Source organism: Dermacentor silvarum, chromosome 1 (genome assembly GCF_013339745.2).
Source record: "Dermacentor silvarum isolate Dsil-2018 chromosome 1, BIME_Dsil_1.4, whole genome shotgun sequence".
Classification (NCBI taxonomy): domain Eukaryota; kingdom Metazoa; phylum Arthropoda; class Arachnida; order Ixodida; family Ixodidae; genus Dermacentor; species Dermacentor silvarum.
The window spans coordinates 233,343,430-233,360,038 of NC_051154.1; positions in this window are offsets into that span (position 1 = coordinate 233,343,430).

Below are 16,609 nucleotides of genomic sequence, written 5' to 3' on the forward strand. Positions count from 1 at the left end.
GTCCCCCACTACGGCGTGCCTCATAATGAAATCGTGGTTTTGGTACGTAAACCCTCCTAATTCAACGGTTACTAACTTCCGACTTTTTTTAGGCGTTAATACATATATTATTCATTTTGTTTTGTTTGAAGTTTATTGCAGGCTTCATTAAGTAGTACAGTGCACTTCAGAAACTTTCCGGGACCCAACAATGAAAGAACCCGAACGACTCTAACAACATGAAAAATCTTTTCAATGGCAAGTATACGAAAAAAATATTTTAACAGTTATATTGAAGAATGACACTATAGACATACATAAATATATAATGGTGCAAGACATCAAATAATAAATGGTAAATAACATTGCGGTTTTTGTATTAGACATGGTTTTAAGAAAGAAAGCAAACTAAAAAATAGTATGGATTGAAATTTTTATACATTTCAGAAATGAGTGAAGAGTCTCAGTAAGTTTGGTATTATTAGTAAGGTTGCTCCAAATTGCACCTCTTGTCAATTCGAAAGTTTCATGACCGTAATTAATGTTTATTTGAGGCAGCAAGAACTGATGACGTGATGTGCACTCGTTATGCGAGGGGACTGACGAAGGGACACTGCCATTAAGTTCAGATTGCAATTAGTTATTCTGTATGTTATGGAAGCAAATTTTATAGGTAACTAGATTGTGCACATTTATTATACCCAAGTATTAAATGAATCCTTGCACTTATGCTCCTATTAAGCGCTATGCAAAGATACCTTTTCTCGACAGTTAGCACAGATGTGAGAAGGGGTTCGTATGCGCAGCCCCATATAGGCAATACAGTAGTGGATGTTTGAGTGAAGAAATGCATAATAAAGTATAATGAGTGAATTTAAAAGTATACACACTTCAAAAAATGGGTAATCTAAGCGGCTTTTTGTTTAACAAGATATGGCATGTATGCAAATTAAACTTTAGATGAAAGTTGATAACTACTCCTATAAATGTTTTAGTATTGGCGTGCTTTGTTGTAGAATTTCCGTACATTACACCATGATGCTTAAGGTTTGATGTCTTTTAGAGTCAAAAAGAATAAAGACTGTCTTCGTTGGATCAAGTGTGACGGCGAGAGTTGTGCACCAGTGTTGTAAATTTTAAAGTTCCCCATTAACTTTGCGAATTAAGGAGCTTTAATGGCAATCTGTTAATAACCCATTAGTTATCCTTGTAAAGGATCGTAGTAGCATTAAACAGCTGCGAAGGTAATTCATTAACATACAAAAGAAAAAGTAATGCTCCATCAATGTAAAACTAGTGATAAGCGCTAAAGCTGTACCGGCAATTTCGTATCGACATAGCTTGCAATTAAGGATATCATGGTTTAGAGTCAAACACCTTCGCTAAGCTGATAGACACCCCTGCCGCTCTCAAACCGCGTGAGGGGGCGAGATCAAATCCCGGCCGCAGCGGCCGCATTTTGATGAAGACGAAATGCAAAAACGCCCGTGTACATGACATTGTGTGCACGTTTAAGAATGGCAGGTGATCAAAAATATTCCGGAGTCCCCCACTACGGCTTGCCTCATAATTATATCTTGGTTTTTACAACTAAAACCACTGAATTATTTTAATTGTGCTATTAAACCGAGGTCTATCGATTTACTAATGGCGTCTACAAAAGTTGAAGTTGCCGTGGACATCGAATATTTATTTTGGAGGCCATATCAATGAGGGGAAATCATTTTGTATTTTACTAAGTAACTTTTCAGGCGGGTACAAATGAATTTGGCGGGAATTATACTGAAGAATATGAGCACAGAGAAAGGGTGATAATTTGCTTGTTTTGTTTTCCTTTTAATTTGTACAACTGTGTTACTTTAGCAACATTTACTTTAGTGGGGAACATACCAGCTGAAACTATATTGTCTATTATGTGAGTTAGCACTGGTGAAATATTGCAATTAACAAGTTTAGCGGTATAAGCTGATATATTGTCGACGCCACAAGCGGTGTTTAGTAATCCAAACATAACAGAAGCTTCCTCAAACTCATCTGCGGGATAAAGAATAAATGAGGATTCAGAGCGTGATGCATATCATGCATCGTACTCTGTTTATGTTCTCGCGTGTGAAGAAAAATAATTGCTGAAAGCGTAAGTGATATCATCTCGTGATTCGTACGAAACCTTTTGTAAATTATCTTTTCGGGTACCACTGACTTCTTTTTTCGGCCTAGGTATTCATTGAGAAGATTCCAGTGATTTCTAGAATAATTTTTATTTCGAGCGACTTGTTTGCTAAATTTCGATTTCATTGCAGCGAAAAGTATTCTATCAAAGCGCAAAAATATCTAGTGTATCGATTTCTCAATGAAGTATTAAATGGCTGTTTCTTAAGTTTTCTGTACATTTTATTGCTCTATGCCTTCGTGTGTGTTTTTAATTGAGCGTAAAATTTTGTACATTATCCATGGGTCTCGAGAAACATTTTTGGAAGTCAGAAAAAAGCTGGTTAATGCGGAAGCTGAGGCCTGGGAAATCATTTCAACAAAATTATTCTAGCTCTCATTCGCAACACGTGACTCGACCACAGGCGTCCCATCAATGCCCCGCACACTATTACCAAATACATTCGAGTTAAGTGAAGTCTTTATGCCTCAACTTAATGCAGTTAGAAAGAACAAAAGCAACAGGGTATTTATCCGTAATGTCTACATCTACAAAGCAACTACAAACGCAACTGTACATGTGTCTAAAATCGACGCAGGAAAGCAGGAGGCAAGAGCTTCGTTCTAACGTATAGCTATGGTGAGTGACTACAAGCTCTTCAGTACTCAGTACGTCCAGCCTCTCCTAGCGTTTTGCCAACATCCGCGACGCCAGCGTGACTCCTGCCAGCATGAGTTCGGCCGGCGTGAACTTCACCAGCATGAGTCCGACCAGCACGTGTTCGGCCGCCATGCGTTCTTCCAGCGTTGGGGCGCCCGTTGTGTCTTCGGCCCGCTTTGGCATGATCCCTTCTGTCTCGAGTGTAACCCAGCCCTCCAATGTGGCGAGGATGGTTGTGGAACACAGCATGAGGTCCGTGCTGCAAATCTGAGCCACTCCTTTCCCCCGCACATTTCTTGACGTTGACGATCTCAAGGAGGAATACCAAAGCGACTAACAGAGCCAATATCTGAAAGAAAAAAAAAGTTAAAGATGCCGTAGTAAAAAAAAAAGCGTTAATGCGGTGTTACGTTAGTGTGAATACTTGCGTCGCTCCTTAAATGATGTGAACCTAAAGAAATGGGCCACTGAAAAGCCGATTATCCCGCAAACGTGAAAACCATGCCCCAGTGACTAAGGATCACGAAGACGACACAAACAGAAACGGCAAAGGTAGAAAGAAAAATAGTTGAAGGAATAAAAAATTCACGCAAGTCAAGCATACCCTCATATATGCATAACCAGACATAATGGTACATCGGCCACACATGAGCGTTCAGTTTCAACGTATACTCCAGCACAAGTGTGCAGTCAGTGCACGCAAGGCTATGTCAGTGAAACAAAAAAAGAAACAGTAATAAGTTGCATGCGCATCATAGAATAAAAGAACATTGCTTCAGATACGATATTTGAGCCAGTGACAGTATACACTAAATGAAAGGTGCAGTTCACTTGAGTACGCAGCATAGTCAGATTGTGAATGTGTGCAGTACCCACGTGAATGCGTAAGAATGCAGTTATTAGCGTACCATGTGCAGTGGCAGAAACACATTGCAAAATTTGTCTAGCCCATCTGTTGACATGTAAAGAACTGAACCCGGATTCACCGTCGATCAATTTGGAGAATGATTCCTTGTAACGACACGCCTGGCCTGCGCGACGTCTCATTGGAGCCGCAAATATACGAATCACATTGTTATATGAGAGAACGAGAGAAAGCAAGCTGAAGACAGGCAGGAAAGTGCAACCAAACAAACGTCTGGTTGGCTATCCTAAACGTGGGGTAAGGGAAAATGGAGTAGGAAAGGGCCGCAGTATTCACTTAGTACACACCAGTGCTATCCTGTTCACTATATAGTACACGGGAGTACTATAGGAATGGTCACTGGGCTAGATGCGCTTCAAAAAACGCAGTAGCGCACAAATTCAGCGGCTTGTTCAGGAGCCCAACCAGTTTAGTGCTGTCTATGCTTAGAGAGATGCGCTGGACGTTGTGCTGGGCACAGCTGTATAACAGGCGTTGGAGGGTTTCTTCCGATCGACAAGAGTCGCACGTTGGTGTATCGGTCGTTTCAATACAAGTAACAGTAAGCGGTCGTAAGAATCACTACCAGTCATAGTCAGCTTGTGAACGTAGCCGAGAACTCTAAGACGCACAAATTAAAACTGACGAGGAGTATGGCATTGATTTCTTTACATTAACTTCCGCTGCCTTTGTCAATATACGTACCCTAAGTAAGCGTCATATCCCCAAAGTGATCTATCGGGAACGGAACTATATGCGAGCACCGATTTACTCAGCTAACGGTTGTTAAGAAGAGGGACGTAACTTGACATTCCAATAACATTTTTCGCACCTCTTTTCTTATATTACTAAGACCAAAAAAAAAAGAAAATGCCGTCAGAAGGAGAATATATGCTGACATCAGCTAACTTCAGCACTTACGCGACCTCCAAAGAATTGAAAGGAGGAGGAGGAATAAACTTTATTTGTGTAGCAGATTTGTGGGACCTAGGCCGCTCTACCTAGATGACGGCCTCGAGCCCTTGGGCTCTGGCGGCATCTTCGGCCTTCTGGATTGCCTTAAGTTTGTCTTCCGGTGCAGAGCTGAGGAGCGCGGTCTCCCACTGCTCTCTGGTCTTGTGCGTTTTATTCTGTGTGGGTGTGCCAGGACAAGTCCAAACCATATGTTGTAAGTCCACCCTTTTGTGACAGAGTCTGCATCTATCGGTGTAAAGTTCTGGATAGTAACGGTGGTAGGCCACCGGGTTCGGATATGTTTATGTTTGCAACAAGCGCCATGCTTTCGCTTGCCGTCTACTTAGCGAGTGGTGTGCCGGGGGGAAACGGGCCCTGCCCAATTTATAGTGTTTGGTTATCTCGGTAAAGCTGGTCATCCGGTCTCTCTCTGTTCCCAGTATTCGCGTGTCACCTGCTCGGTCCGTCAGTTCTCGAGCCAGGTTGTGCGCTATTTCGTTCCCGGGAAGGGAGGAGTGTGCGGGGGCCCATACTAATGTAAACATCTCGATCTTCACGATAGTTGGCTAAACGTTTTAGCGCTTCCGGCGAGATTCTTCCTTTGGCAAAGTTCTTGACGGCGCTCTTGGAGTCGCTGGCTATGATGTTAGCCTCCGTGGAGGCTATTGCCAGTGCTAAGGCAGCCTCCTCCGCCACCTCAGCCATTCCTGTTTTTACAGTGCCACTAACTCTGGAGTCACCCTCTAGACTGGCAGCAACTATCGACATACTCTGTCTATTTGTGTACTCCGCCGCGTCCACATAGACCACGTTCCTAGCACTACTGAATCTTTTGTGGAGAGCTCTCGCTCTTGCGATTCTTCTATATTTGTGAAACTCCGGGTGCATGTTTCTGGGGATTGGGAGTATTGAGAGATGTTCCCTTATTTTCCTTGGGATGTCTCCCCGCAGTCCGCGCTGTGCTTCGTAGGATACTCCGATGTCGTCGAAGATGTGTCTGCCTGTCAAACTCTGCGTAAGTCTTTCATACTGCGCCACTCTCTGGGCCTCAATAAGTTCGTCTAACGTGTTGTGCACGCCGAGTGCTAGCAACCTGTCATTTGACGTATTTGCTGGAATTCCCAAGGCTTGCTTATACGCCCTTCTAATGATGCATTCTATCTTGGCTTTCTCTGCAGCGTAGAGCTTAAGGTAAGGGACCACATATACAATACGGCTGATTACGAATGTTTCTATTAATCGAATAAGATTGTGCTCTTTCATGTCATAGTTCCTGTTGGATATCCGCTTTATTAGTCTAATTGTTTGGTGAACACTATTATCCAGTAGTCTAATGGTTTCTCCATTATGACCGTTTTCGGATATGCGGAGTCCCAGTATTCTTAGGCTCTCCACTATCGGCATCCTATGCCTTCTACTGTGACCACAATGTCCGGCCTTTCCTTAATGCTTTTTCGACCTATGCATGTGGGTCTATAGAGCAGAAGTTCTGATTTGTGAGAGGAACATCGCAGTCCCTTGTCTCTGATGTAGTCTTCGACCGTGTTTACTGCTGTTTGGAGGATCTCTTCCACATGCCCATCGCTTCCAGCCGCCACCCAGAGGGTAATGTCGTCCACCTATAGGCTGTGTCCGAGTCCTTCTATTTTTTCAAGTCTCGCAGGAAGACCAATCATTGCCACGTTGAATAGAAAGGGTGATAGGACCGATCCCTGCGGAGTACCCCTATTACCTAGTTTGATCTTCTCCGATTTGGTTCCCCAATTGTAATCTTTGCCGTACGATCCGTCAAGAAGTCTTTGATGTACGCGTATGTTTTACGTCCTACATCCAGCTCTTGGAAATTTTGTAGTACTGCCTTGTGCGGGACAGTGTCAAAGGCCTTTGTTAGATCGAGCCCTAGTATCGCCTTGGTATCTAGAGTTTTCGCACCCGCATCTAATATTATGTGATGTTTCAGTTGGAGCTTAATATCCTGCGTCGATAACTTTGGTCGAAATCCAACCATGGTATGTGGGTAAAGTCCTCCATCATCGATGTATCTCGTGGGGTTGTGAGAACCACATGTTCCATGAGTTTACCGACGCAGGATGTTAGCGATATGGGCCTTAAGTTAGTCAGTTGTAGTTTCTTTCCAGGATTCGCTATAAAGATGATTTGGGCTGCTTTCCATTCGAGGTGACATTCCAAGTCAATTGAAAGGTACACAGTTTATTCTCCTGTGTCCGCGCGGTAACGGGCGCGCTGGCCATCTGTTCCTCGAGTGCTCTAGGTAGGTTAAATATACATGACAGCTAGAGCAAGCACTTATTTCGCAGAATTGATCCACATCGACCTCTCTGACTCGTCGATCTACTCGACCCCCTGAAGATCGCAATATCACAGTGGATAGCATATAACGCACTTGAACAATTCGTCGATGGCACAGGCATACTATATGTACTAGATGCCACACATATGTGTTTTAAGCCTCATTTCATATTAACTACTCTGGAATTTCGGCACGTGCTCTGTGACACAGTTGCAAACGAAGCGTTATGTAAGCGTAACCCGTTTTCACCATTTGTGCCCATGCGCCCTTTTTGACCTATATGTGTGTCATTTTCATATGTGTTCATTCGTCTTGTCTGGTGTATTCCACTTTCGCCTCTTGTGTGTCTGTGCGCGTATTGATGTATTTTACTCATCTCGTAAGCTTTCTAGTCTTGGTCAATACCATGGTCGCATGTTTGGGGCTTATAATGTAGTGTCTGTTTGGGGATTAGCGTAGTCTTTTCGCAAATTGTTCTTGGCTTTTGTATCGGTAAGCTCAATTGTATGCCGTGACTATACTACATGGGCCTGTTTCATATTCTCTCTCTCTCCGCTTGATTTTACGCACTTGTGACATTTAGTCTTCTCTTTCATTAATATTTATTTTAACTATTCTTATGGGGAAAAAGACAGCCGTCACAATTACAAGGTGACTAAATATATCTCTGTTATCTGTACTTCCAAAGAAAATGTTCTTTTGCGGGTCAGTAATGAATTTACTGAAGAGCTCTTGCACCTAAACTGTTCAGTAGAGCGACTCACTTTTTGTCACTGCAGTAACAATACATAATTTTTTTTCGCGTGATCTCTGCAGTTGCACAGAACAAGAATTAAGGCCTCTGTTCAGCTAGACAGGCTGCAAATGTTATATCTCCACTTTGTGTAAAGTCCACTCACCTTTCTGAGTAAAGCCATGATTCGAAAGCCGACCTTCCACAGCACAAACTTGGAGATATGCGTTAGCTTTACACAACCCTACCTGACGTCCAGAGGAGAGACTGCTTGCAGCTAGAGATGGAAGGTTGCTTTATTAGTGTCACTGCACCTTTCACTATCTTTATAGAAAGTTACCAGCCAATCACGGAGCTTGTGTCAAGGTAGTGCGAAGATGCGTATCAACAAATGCACACACAACACACCCGCACGTATGAACTCTCGACATATTTACGGTGCGCTCAGCCTATCTTTGCAGTGAAAAAGAAAGCGTACAACGAAACCTCGGCCTGTATGTGACTAAAGTCAAGTCATACGACCCGCATGCGGCGATAACTGAGGTCTCTTGAACAGGTTTTTAGACGGGTTGTTTCTAAATCGAGCACCAGATATGGTCAAATGAGCAGGTAAACTGCACAGAGAGGAAAAGAAAAGAAGGCCTGGTTCCTTTGGTACGGTCTAAATAAGTGGAAACGTGAGCGTCTTGATGGGTTCGGATATGATCCTACGTTGTATTTGTGTATTCATTCTGCAGCTGACTTGTTTTCCCATAGATGCAGAAACACGAATTCGGTAATACTACTACCTGTGAACGAATAGGCTTGTGTAAAGAAAAAATATGATCAAAGAGAAAGCACAGGCATGTTGATTTTTTTTCCTTTGGTAATGCTCTGTATTCTTACAGGTCCCATTGCCTTTTGCTTCCACTAAAACAAAAATCTGACATGAGAAAAATTACGAACTGTCATTGCAACATCACGTAACGTTCTTAGCACTCTGTTTACCAGACCAAATTCTGTAGCTGCATTTGGCACTGCCATCATGGTGTAATCACTCTTCTTTACGCCGTGAGATACGTAAAAATTAAGCATTATATTCGTGGGCAGCAAAATATGCTCTCGAATTAAAAATACATGACGAGGACTTCCAAAAAGCCTTTTTGCGAAGGCCTAAGTGCACGTGTGTTTGTGAGAAACACAAACCAGATAAGGAAGGCTGATTAATTAATTAAATAATTGAACTTAACGTCCAAAAGCAACTATGAATAAACGAGAGGCATTGTAGTGGAAGGCTTCCGATCATGGCCGTCACAATCGGGAATCTAATCAGTAACCTCAGTTGCAAAATAAACCAAGGGTAGTTAATAAAAGATGACCTGGTATTATGTAGTGAATCCTTTTGCTCGTTTGTATTCCTTTCTTACCATCCACCATTCATGGCGGCCTGATCCCGTTGATAACGTGGGCGGAGCGCCACTCACACCGCTGACGAAGCGCGAAAAGGTATAGCAATAAAAGAGAGTTGTTATGACATTATCCTGGCCAATGTTTGTGCGAACTGTCATCCATATATAGGGTGGGGGTGCAAAGCGGAATGGAAAGAATAGAAACAGAGAGAGAGAGAGAGAGAGAAGTCATAAGGGAAAGGCATGGAGGTTAACCAGGCTGAGCCCGGTAGGCTACCCTGCCCTCAGGCAGGGGAAGGGCATTGAAAGAAGAGGAGGAAGAGAGAAGTTCACACTTTGCACTGTTACATACACAAGCGTTTATAGCTGAGTCAGTCACAGGCAATAGAAACAGACAAGCGGGAAAAGCAGAGTACAGCTCCTCAAGTACGAGTGGTGCTGTAAAAATCCATCACACAGGCCCGAGGGCTTTCAGTGGTGAAACAAAGCAACAATACAGCCTTCAGCGAAGACGTAAGTAGTGATCACAGCCCTAGCAGCTTCTGCTCCTGCAGCTTCGTCGCAACTGGCTACACATCAAAGAGCAACATAGTGGCATGAGACATGTCAGATGCTGAGCAACTTGCTTAAATGTAGGCACTACTGACAACACATAGTGCCTACCTTTTACGCGTTTCATATACAGGTGACTTGTAACAACAGTCACCTACAGGTCACAAAATATCGCGGCACCCTTTAGCTTCGTAGACAACCATCATATCTGATGCGAGAGTAAGTAATTTTAACTAGCTAAGTTTAATGATTACCTCGGTTCTTAAGTTCATTGATTGCGATAGAGCACAGGAGACCGCTATGTTCTCGACAACAACTAATTATTTGAGAGTTAGAACCCCGAAGAAAGCAGACAATAAGGTCAGAGTAAGCGTATTAGTAATTCAATTTCAAGGTTAATTGAAATCTACAAATAATAAGAAAAAGGGAAATTAAAGTGGACCAAAAAACCGCTCTCCGCCGGTGGGAACTTATAACCCACATCCTTAGCATTACGCGTGCGGTGCTTTATCAATTAGGCTACCGCGGCGACCATCCTCCCATGCACTTTGTTAGGTTTTTTTTTTATGTATGTATAAATATTAGCCCTGAGATCGTTAGCCAGTGTCACTGATAGCCATGGTGTCGGATGTGGAACGTCCTTTGAACGCCAGTAAACGTGAGCTCAGGAGCAGGAAGCTGGTCTAATGCGCTGATCGTATACTACCTCATGGCATCAAGGTTGCCAAACTCCAGACCCTAGCTGTGCAGTGAGAGAGAAGAATCAGTGTAACCGACGGGCAGAATTTTTCAAGCGGTCACAATAAAAGGATCCGAATACCAAGAATTGAAGAATACACATTTTTAAGATGAAATATTGAAGAATTAAATAATTACCCTGAGCAACTGACAGAGCATGAACAAGCACGTGAACGTAACGAACTTGCTGTGGATTTGTGCCGGACTTCGAGCCCGACTGGATTCAAGGAGCCTACTACTGTTCCGTATTGCTACACGAAACGAATTTATTCCTATACGGGGATGCAATGACATGCGAAGGATTAGAAAAACCGAAATGTATTAAGGCAGAAACCATACTTGATGATTATTTGTTTCATACGAAGCATTTCTGAAAGGTATCGATGAGATGACGGCAATGTGTGGGCAAACTTTTTTATTTCTTAAGCGGTATTCTTAAATGCTTTCTTTGATGATTCTTCATCCGCGTGGATGCTACCCTTTATAGAAAGTAGCGGCCTGTGCGTACTGAAGTACGAGACGTACTCGCAAGTGGCTTGATCGACCGTTCTGGTAAACACGTGGTCAATGACACCGCCATGTTGTGTAGTGGGCACTCTGTTCGTCGTGTTTAGGGTGACGCCAACCACTTCCTCCATGTAACATGGGAGCCACTCATTGCTCAGGTATTGGCATGACGAGAAATGTATGAAGTCAATGGGTTGACTACAGTGCAATCGCTACGACAAGTGACAACGATGAAATGACCAGTGCGCCATGACAAGGATGGAATGATGACGATGGTATGATGGCGACGGTATGACGACGACGGCTCCTAGAAAGCGCGATGATGACAATATGGCAAAGCAGTGATAGCAACAGAGTAAACACGGCGGAAAGGTGTAGATGACACGACAAGAAAAGAATAATCACAATGCTCATGAAGGCAATGGAATGACGACATTGCAATGACGACGACAGCATGGCAACGACGACATGATGGTGTTGAAAGCGCTTTCAACAGCAAGCCACCACACACATGTGATGGGTGTTGCTTATTTCCCTCCTAAAACGTGCACGTGAACCCTACAGAGACGCACGAGCAGCGACGCAGAAATCTACGGCGGCCGGCTGTCTCCTTCCACAAAAAATGCAAATGCAAGGTGGTATGGGTCGGGCTTTTCTTGAAGTCAGTGAAGCGCAGAGCAAGAGAAGAAATACTAAGGAAGATGGATGAAAATAAATCCCTTACATCAAATTATATCTGTACCTCAATAACATGGACATGGAATGGAGGAACAGGTCAAGAACAGGCTAATTGAAAGTGTTAATAGGCAACCAGCAGTCATAAAAAAGAGAGTGAGAGAAACAGAGACGGTAAATTGGATGCGAAGAATACAAACAAAGAAGACCACGAAGATTTACAAAAACGGCGAGAAAGAAATCAAGAGGGAAAATATGTATGACAATGCATAGGGCAGTGCCTTGCTATTTGAGGCCCGAGCTGGCTGCCTGAGGAGAAACATATACCGGAGCAAATATGCGCAGCAGGATAACACATGTCTGTGCTGCAAAAAAAAAAAAATCCCCGGGAACGACTCAGCACATCGTAATGTAATGCCAAGATACTGACCCAGAGAGACCCGTAGGGAGTTTCCACCTTCCCAAAGCATTGGGATTCAAAGAAGATGGATATATTAACTGATCAGCTGTTGAGGTTAGTAAGAGACGAGAGTATTGGTGGAAGAAGCAAGAGATTGGTAGAACCGGAGTAATTGCAAGTCTAGGTAGTGATGCAGTATAGTTATAGAGGCTTTAAATGCGAAAGTCGAGATCGAGATCACATAGTAAAACGTGAATAAATCAAGCAGGCTAGGGGACTATTTGTCCCCGCTTCGTTTCAAAGGGGATGCTAATAAACATCATCATCATAAGCAGCAGCAGCATCAATCGCGTAGCTCGGCGGTGAGACCAAAGCCTTCCAATACTTATCGAAGATCCAAGGGCTTTAAGCTACGGCAAGGCCTCACCAGATGGCCTACATGTTTCTGTAGTTGTAACCATACTGAACAATACCTTTTATTAGGGATGCGTGAATATTAGAAAATTCAAATACGAAGCAAATATTTTTTTCTATTTGATTCGAGAATTCGTAATTCAATGTTTTCGAATATTGTATTTGTTCGAAAGGCTGTAACAGATAAGAGTTCTTGCAGTGTTCAGGGAGAAAGACTTATTCGAATGGAGACTCATCTGAATGCTTCCGGAGCAGAAACTTTAGTAGAAACTTTATTGTAATGGAAAAGATATTAAGGAGGGGTGGTCGGAGCCTCTCAGTCCACGGTTGTTGCGCAAACAATCGAGATGCTGAGCAACCCACGATATTAAGGAGGGGTGGTCGGAGCCTCTCAGTCGACGGTTGTTGCGTAGACGATCGAGATGCTGAGCAAACAGATGGAACAGGTCACTTATGCACAATAGTTACCAGTCATTGAGTAAGCATTATGGTGGCCAGCACGCCCAACCGAGACAACGCTTCAAAATACATGAGAATCAGGGCACTTCATGTGGCTGGAAGAATGTTTGAAGTCAGTGCATACGAGGCCGCCGCCCCACACAACGTGTAAAGGGATAATCAGACACATCGACCTCAACGACAGTCCATCGGACCTGGAACGCAACATCGTCCACGAGAGAAACCCGCTGGCCTTGGCGGTCAAGAGAATTAAGAACACAGGCACAATCATCATAGCTTTCGACGGACTCCAGATTCGGAACTTTGTACGCTATGGCCAAGTCCTTGTGAAGTGCTTTCTTTATCGCAAACAAGTCGATATCTGCTACGCATGCGGCAAGCTCGGCCATCGTGCCGACGTTTGCCCGAATCCCGAAGAGTCCACCTGCAGGGGATGTGGGGAAGTCAACTCGGACGATCAACACCAGTGCACGCCAAAGTGTGGGTTGTGCGGGGGCCCACACCCTATACAGCGGACAAAACGTGCGAGGAGAGATTCCAGATCCCGTACGTCGTCAGAAGGAGACGATGGAAGAGAGCGACAGTGCAAGCTTCGAGAAATTGGGCTTAGCCACCACCACATAGCAGCGAGATCAAGAATCAGCTGCAGCAACCTCCACCGCAAGAGCATAGGGAGTGCTCCCGATCCAGCGGACGCTCTCGCTCCAGAGGGAGCACCTGGAGACGCTCTCGATCCCGAGGGAGTTCTTGTCCCAGGACCAGATCCCGCTCCAGGGGTCGCTCCAGATCCCAGCGCCGAGGCAGTCAAGTGCAGTTCAAGTCCTGCTCGAGGTCCTGCTCCAGGAATCGCCAACCCGAGTGCCACCCGACCTGGGCCGACCGAGTTCGAGGAACGCCGGAAAAAGTAACGCGGGGCTCACCGCCAGAGCATGATAGAGGTAACAACAGACTAGCACAACTTGAGCGTGAAAACGAGATGATGAAGAACACTATAGCTCGACTCATGACAGAAATTGCTGAGATCAACAGGGGCAGTAAAAGGCAACCGGCCATGGCTGACAAGCAGCCGGCCACTCCCCAGCCAATGGAAGTCGCATGGCTGAGAAGAGCGATACGGATAATAACCGGCCGCTCCCCAGCCAATGGAAGTCCCCATGGTTGAGAAGAGCGATACGGAGAGGCCCGCTAAAAAGAGGGCAATCACTAATGAGACAGAAAGAGCATCAGGTACGGCCAAATCGGAGATTCGCGAGATGCTCTCCGCTCTCAGTGACATTTTAAAGAGATAAATGAGAAGTTCTCGCTCTTCCAAAGCAACATGGCTTCCATGGAGGAGCGCACTAATCAGCGCATCAGCAAAATTGAATCCTTCTTGGAAAACGTGGTAGCACCTGTGCTGGTACCTAAAGCTCCTACACCCCTAACAAGAGCATCGACTAGTAACAGCGCGGGGGCGAACGGCCACCGAAGGTCAGCACAGCAACACAACAGCAATACGATGACCACTCAAACTAGCTCAATCAGGATGTGGCAATGGAATTGCAGGGGTTTCCTTCCCAAGAGGGCTCCCCTGCAGCAATATATTCGCTCACACACAGAGAAGCCGCATGTTATCCTTATACAAGAAACACTAACATCTAACGTCACACTGTCCGGCTACAGGCCCGTAGCGAAGCAAGAAGAAGGACGGGCGGTCGCTGCACTGATTAGCAACAAGCTGACCCACATCACTCATGACCTTAGGATGACCGCAAGTAAAGTGGAATATATAATAATAGAAATCATTCCCATCCCACCGAACCGCGCAAGTATATTCATCCTAAATGTCTACAGTAGTCCCAAAAACCCAAGACAACGCTTCAAAGCCCTAATCACCAAGGCCGCGCAACTAGCGCGCGACTCCCCTTTGATCGTGGCTGGTGACTTCAACGCCCCCTACCACACCTGGGGCTACCCAATCAACACTAACAAGGGGGAGGACCTCTGGCGTGAGGCTCTAAACCTCAACTTGATGCTAGTCACGGACCCGGCATTCCCCACCAGATGCGGGACATCGTCGAGCCGTGACACGACACCGGATCTCACCTTTGTCAGGAGCATCGCAGCGGTCAAGTGGACGAACCTCGGGGTAGACTTTGGTAGCGACCTTTCTATCTTAGCCACGCACCTCCAGGTCGTGCAGAAGAGACAGCGCATGTTCCAGTACACAGACTGGGACAAGTTTCGCAAGATTAAGGAAGAGCGAACGGAGAGTGAGGACAAGCCTAGCCTCGAACAATGGCTGGCATAGACGACATCAAAGCTACAACCAAAGAGGTTTGTACCGACCTCCCGGTGGAAAAGGTGGACAGTCGTCTGGCTCACCTGTTGGAGGCCAAGCAGTCCCTCCTCGCCAGGTGGAAGGGACAAAGGCTAAGCCACAGGCTCAGAAAAAAGATCGCAGAAATCAACAGAACTATAGAGGAACACTGCAGAGTCCTCTCTAAACAGCAATGGGATGAGGTGTGCAACTCGATCGATGGGCACAAGCGCAACGGGGGAACCTGGAACCTCCTAAAGCATCTCCTCGACCCCCGAGACGAACACTAAAACCAACCAACGCAACACACTGGTGCGCACCCTACACGCAGCCGAGCGAGAATATTCAAGCGAGGAAATTTTATCCACACTCGTGAAGAAATACCTGTCGGTCGCATCGGGCCCTACACCACCTTCCCCTGACTACGAAGGCTCCGGGAACCCTGATCTCGACGCAGAATTCGGGATTGAGGAGATCAGGCAGGCGCTCCACGCCCTCAACGGCAGATCGGCTCCGGGTCCGGGCAAGATCACCAACAAAGCTCTACGGAACCTAGACGACAAGTCCATCGAATACCTAAAGGACATCATTAACCAAGCATGGAGCAGTGGTATAGTCCCGGAAATGTGGAAATCGGCCAACACCATTCTCATCCCCAAGCCAGGAAAGCCGCCCAGCCCCGATAACCTCCGCCCAATTTCGCTCACATCGTGCGTGGGGAAGGTTGCTGAGCACGCAATCCTAAACAGGCTTTCTCGCTACCTGGAGGACCACGACATTTACCCATACAACATGATCGGCTTTAGGGCCGGACCATCGACGCAGGACGCGATGAAGCTCATCAAGCATCACATTATTGACTGCAATACGCGGGAGACGAGAGCCATACTAGGTCTAGATATGGAAAAGGCCTTTGACAACATTCTTCACTCGTTCGTTTTAGACACAATCTGGAGCCTTAACCTGGGGAAGCACTTTCATTCCTACACGAGATCTTTCCTGTAAGACAGAGAAGCCACCCTTAAGAATCGGGGACCTGACTTCAGACATGATCAAGCTGGGGTCTAAGGGGACGCCACAAGGGGCAGTCATATCCCCAACCCTCTTTAACCTCGGCATCATTGGTCTATCCAGGAGACTCTCTGCTATCGACGGTATCAGTCATACCATATACGCAGACGACGTTACCATCTGGTGTACGGGGAGTAGTGATGGACAGGTAGAGACGGCCCTGCAAGAGGCGATTGATGCTACCGAGAGATACCTCGAGTCCACAGGTTTTCGGTGCTCACCTAACAAGTCGGAACTGCTACTATATCGATCCAAGCGCAGAGGCCCTAAACCAAAGGGATGGAAGCCACTCGCCGAATGTGACATCAAACTACGGACAAACGACGGAGGCTATATTCCGAGGGTGGATGCCATTCATATTCTCGGCATGATGGTCGAATCGAGTGGCTCTAACAACCAGACAGTGCTGCGACTCA